Source organism: Salvelinus sp. IW2-2015, unplaced genomic scaffold, assembly GCF_002910315.2.
Source record: "Salvelinus sp. IW2-2015 unplaced genomic scaffold, ASM291031v2 Un_scaffold1464, whole genome shotgun sequence".
NCBI lineage: Eukaryota > Metazoa > Chordata > Actinopteri > Salmoniformes > Salmonidae > Salvelinus > Salvelinus sp. IW2-2015.
The window spans coordinates 344298-350297 of NW_019942925.1; positions in this window are offsets into that span (position 1 = coordinate 344298).

The window sequence follows — 6000 nt, forward strand, 5'->3', positions numbered from 1 at the left end:
ATCCATGCGGGAAACATTCCACTCCGATATCTTTTTCAGTCTTAACACACGCCTCTTCTGCTCCGCAGACACACAAAAAAATCTAAATAAGACCACTTCTTGTGACTCTCACCGACTCCACACTTTCTTCCAACACATTCCAGATTTTCCTGGAGACGTAAAACGGATTCCCCAAGTAGCATTGATCCAAAACCCTGACCTATTTTCCAACATAGCTTTACTTCTCGTTTCCCTTTTTCTTCGCCACTGTAACCCACTCATTCTCACCTTCTGTACTATTAGCTTCACTCGACTCACTAGCAGTTTCAAACAAAACCTCAGTTTACGCCATCTTTCGCATCCATCACAGCTACTCTCTCTACTCGATCTAGCAGTAGAGCTTTCTGGCAGAAGAGCTTGCTAAGAGGGTCATTGCTTCTTCTTCGGTGGGGCTGTTGGCATCCAACATTACGATGCATTACCGCCATCTACTGTACTGGGGTGTGGGCTAGAGACAAGGAGAAACTAAATCCTACTTGCCAGACCCTTTTCTCTAAAAAAGACAACAAAATGTTTGAGGCTGTATCTAATTACGTTCTACTCAGTATACTCTTTAAACTCATTTCCTGTATCCCCTTCCCCCTCGTACTGGATCTCAGCCTCTCTCCTTCCGTCTCATACTGCCCACACTGTAGCAATACATGCTCCATTGTCTCTGTTTCCTGGCAATAATCCCACTTTCCTGTTGGATGCTTTTCCTTTCCCATTTAAAGTCTTATTCAACTGGCTGTGTCCACCCTTAATCTTGTAAAAGAAATTGCCTCCTCTCTTCTGTCTCTTCCTTCTGTCCTCCCTGTCCCGACTTTCCTCTTTACTTAGAATAAATGCCAGCCCTTATTGTCTCTGTCAAATCAAATTGTATTTGTCACATGCGACGAATACAACAGGTGCAGACCTTACCGTGAAATGCTTACTTACAAGCCCTTAACCAATAATGCAGCTCAATAGATTGAGTTGAGGAAATATTTACTCAATAAACTAAAGTAAAAAATAAAATAAAAAGTAACAATAAAATAACAATAACAAGGCGATATACAGGGGGTACCGGTACCGAGTCAATGTGCGGGGGTACAGGTTAGTAGAGGTAATTTGTACATGTAGGTAGGGGTGATGTTGTTGATGTAAACCATGACCAGCATTCCAAAGCACTTCATGGCTACCAACATGAGTGCTATGGGGCGGTAGTCATTTAGGCAGATTACCTTCGCTTTCTTGGGATTAGTGTTCCGCTCCTTGAAAGTGGCAGCTCTACCCTTTAGCTCGGTGCGGATGTTGCCTGTAATCCATGGCTTCTGGTTGGGATATGTACGTACGGTCACTGTGGGGACAACGTCATCGATGCACTTATTGATGCAGCCGGTGACTGAGGTGGTATACTCCTCAATGCCATTGGATGAATCCCGGAACATATTCTAGTCTGTGCTAGCAAAACAGTCCTGTAGCGTAGCATCTGCGTCATCTGACCACTTCCGTATTGAGCGAGTCACTGGTACTTCCTGCTTTAGTTTTTGCTTGTAAGCAGGAATCAAGAGGATAGAATTATGGTCAGATTTGCCAAATGGATGACGAGGGAGAGCTTTGTATGCGTCTCTGTGTGTAGAGTAAAGGTGGTCTAGATTTTTTTCTTCCTCTGGTTGCACATGAGGCATGCTGGTAGAAATTAGGTCAAAGTTTTTAAGTTTGCCTGCATTAAAGTCCCCAGCCACTAGGAGCGCCGCTTCTGGATGAGCATTTTCTTGTTTGCTTATGGCATTATATAGCTCGTTGAGTGCGGTCTTAGTGCCATCATCGGTTTGTGGTTGTAAAAACGTAAATGATTAAATGATGACCAAGAGATGAAAACTCTTGGTAGATAGTGTAGTCTACAGCTTATCATGACATACTCTACCTCAGGTGAGCAATACCTCGAGACTTCCTTAATATTAGACATTGCGCACCAGCTGTTATTGAGAAATAGACACCCCTACCCATCGTCTTACCAGACGTAGCTGTTCTGTTCTGCCCATGCACAGAAAACCCAGCCAACTGTATATTATGTTGTCATCGTTCAGCCACGACATGGTGAAACATAAGATATTAAAGTTTTTAATGTCCTGTTGGTAGGATAGTCTTGAACGGAGATCATCCAGTTTATTCTCCAGTGATTGCACGTTGGCCATTCTCCAGTGATTTCACGTTGGCCTTATTATGTACAAAATAAGGTACAAACAATGCGGGAAAAACACACACAAAATAGCACAGTTAGAAGCCCATAAATTGTCAGCCATCCTCTCCGGCGCTATTATAATGACTATTCCAATGCTCCTGCCGTCTCTGCCCCACCAATGTCCACATCAGGCTTTTTGCCTCTGCCTTGCTCATACACTATACAGCCATAGCCAATTACAGATCGGATCAATGCAACATACATGGTCCTACGGATTGGTACCACAACTGCCTCCTTCCAGCTTCCTGGTTGTTTCCCCTCCTCCCACACTCTGTTGTACAACACCAATACCTTATCCAGTGCCTCATCAGTAAGATAGGCCAACATAACATAGCACACTTCATATTTCCCCCTCTGCCTCTCATCTGACATGTTTGCAGAGCTATGCACTTGGACAAACGCTTTGGCCATAATCTCTGCCTTCTCACCTGTTACTGCCATATACTCCCCACTCGACAACACTGGATAATCCCTCTCATCCTCTTAATCATCCCCCACAGGTGTCGCCCTTCCAATGGTGTCACAGAACCGACGCCAGCATGACCTCTTTGCCTGACAGATAGTTCTCCTCACAGGGCCTGCTTATAATGAAAAAATAATAAAAAATAATATTGAATTTGAATTAACCTACACTCATTAAATGATATCAGTACTTTAACCCTATCTGATCTATTCCCAGGGCAACGTCCTGAGATGACGGGACACTACCACTCAACACAAGCTGTAACTCTTCTGAATTCAAATCTTGTACCCTCTGCAGCTGCCACCACAACATATATTTTTTGTGATTATGTTACATTTCTGCAGTACAGTTGATAACCATTGCTATGAACACTAAGAAGCCAACCTTACTGAAGCATATATCACTCATTGGCCTATCCCTCGGTGCTGGCACAGATCTACTACTCACAGGGATCTTCTCAGAATCCCTCACCCTTGACCCACCCTCCTCTACTTTTCTTCACTGCCTCAGCATACAACACCTTCTGCACTACTCTGACTCTACCCACCTCAACCTGCCTCTCTCGCACCGGACACTTCCAATCCCCGGCAACATGTGCACCCCTACAGACGCATACAACTTTATCCAGCAAAACTACACAATCTTCTATCCCATGCCCTCCTACACCCTTCCCACATCTTGGAATCTCCCTCCTACACACTGCTGTGATATGACCATAAACGTTGCACATAATGACAGTATGCGTTCTTCTTCTTTAAGTTTATTGTTGAATCGCAACCGGCTGACAGGTGCATACACCGCCACCTACTGTACTGGAGTGTGAGGCCGGCACGATCTATCTATATCACTATACTCTCTTAACTAACCCTGAATTTCTAATAAAACCTCACTACTCCCATAACCCCCTCCCAAAATACCACCCACTCCCATCTAACCTCTCTGACCCTATTAAACAACCTCTCCCTTTCTACATCGTACATTTCACAAAACAACCGTTTCCTCTACCATACAGCCATTACACATTCCAGTACCATGTTTCCCTATCAATTTCAAAGATGAATTCAGTCCCGTATGCCCTAATCTCATCCTACACAACATAACCTCCTCCCTTCTGTTCCCATTATATGACAGCATCTCCCGTACAGATTTCCTCGTACTATAAAAATGTGACGGGGATTACTACGTTCATTCCATTGTCTCTGACAGCAATCTAACCCATTCTTCCTAATCAATGTTTTAATTTCCCCTCTACCCAACTGCACATCCACAATACTATTTTTCACTTTTTTGTTGTTGTTGTTGCTATTATATAATTTCCATAAGCACCTGTATGAGCCGGAATCCAAAATAACTGAATTTCAATACCATTTTTTTGTAACCCCAACAGCAGCATCATTATTTCTAACCGTAAATCCTCACATTCTGACTTTCCAGAGCTTAAACTACACAAAACTGATGCAGAGTCCAAACATATTACTACTCTTCTTGGTTGCACCTCCACTATCCACTGCAATCCAACAATTATCGCAACCATTTCTGTTGAATATACAGATAAATAATTTGTTAGTCTCTTACATAGATTAATATCAAACGCAGGAATAAATACACCTGCTCCTGTCTTAGAATTCATGGAATCCTTTGAACCATTTGTATACACTGCAAAACAAGAATAAAACTGATTACTTGTCACGTCCTGATCCGTTTCACCTGTTCTTGTGATTGTCTCCATCTCCTCCAGGTGTCGCTTATTTTCCCCAGTGTATTTATCCCAGTGTTTCCTGTCTCTCTGTGCCAGTTCATCTTGTATGTTCCCGCCTGACCCTTCTGCCTGCCCTGACATCGAGCCTTTCTGCCACTTTTTACCTCTTGGACTCTTGACCTTTTGGACTCTTGACCTTTTGCCTGTCCACGACCATTCTCTTGCCTACTCCTTTTTGGATTATAAATAAACTACAAAGACTCTAACCATCTGCCTCCTGTGTCTGCATCTGGGTCTCGCCTTGTGCCCTTATATTACTAATATATTGATCCACTATTGTTCCTACATTAACCACTGTTTATTTTCTTCAGACTAAGATCAACATATGGTCTTGTATAAAACTATGGTGGCACATTTCCTAATGCCACAGATGGCCATATAACAATATCTCTGAGTCCATATTCTTCAACCCTTTTTCCGTCAGTTTTTTGTCAGTGTAGGATGATATACTGTACTACCCTTCAGTCTTGCCTATTCTGCCAGGGCTAGCTTAACTCATCTAAGGGATAGTGGCATTTCCACAGTATCTAATTCTCAACCGGTGTAGTTTTAAATGCAAAACACAACAGCAATGTAAAAGCCGCAAAACCATATACAAAGCACCCATTATCTATGGACGATCTCATCAAAGTACAATAAATATTCAGTAAAGATTGCCTATTTGCACCCCAATCATGCCCAACTATTGTCCTCATAAGATGTAATACTTCCTTACAATTAGTCTCAATACATGTAACGTGACATCTCCATGTAAGCTTTTCATCAAACTATAGCCCCAAATAATACAATTCTGTTACCCTTTCCATTCGTTCTACATATAATTAAACACTAACATCTTCCTTAATCTTTTTGTTAGCGAACAACATGTGGCAAGATTTAGATAAAGATAACTTGAAACCCCATGATAATGACCATTCCTCTACTGCTGCAACAGCACCAATATTCATTCCCCTTTTCCAAATGGCACCATCATCTGCTTGTAACACTGCCCCTATACCCTTTCCGATATCCCCAAAGATATCATCAATCATCAACGTGAATAAGTTAGGACTAATAGCACTACCCTGTGGAGTTCCATTTTCCACCTCATATTCTCTTGATAACTCCAATGTCGTGTCTCCATTGTGTGATGAACCACTGAAAAGGGAATCCAAACGGTCATATTTTTAAAACTGTATATAATTGCAAACTAAAAGTCTCCTGTCTTTTTTACATACAGTGAAATGCTTTGTGTTTGTGTGTGTGGTAATATCTATTATACCCACCCACCTGCTGTATAACCCTGATGGGCTGCCATTACTTTCTCTCTAACACACACACACAGTGGTTGGCAGGAGTCCAAGTCCTATTAGAGTTACAGTGTTTATTAGAACAGAATGGAACAAAACCTCTAACCTCTCTGAGAGAGACATACATCCTGTAAACGGTCTGTTCTGATTCAATTACTGTAACAGAATAAAGGACTGGCGTGACCAACTCTCTCTTTCTCACACACACACACAACACACACACACAACACAACACACACACACA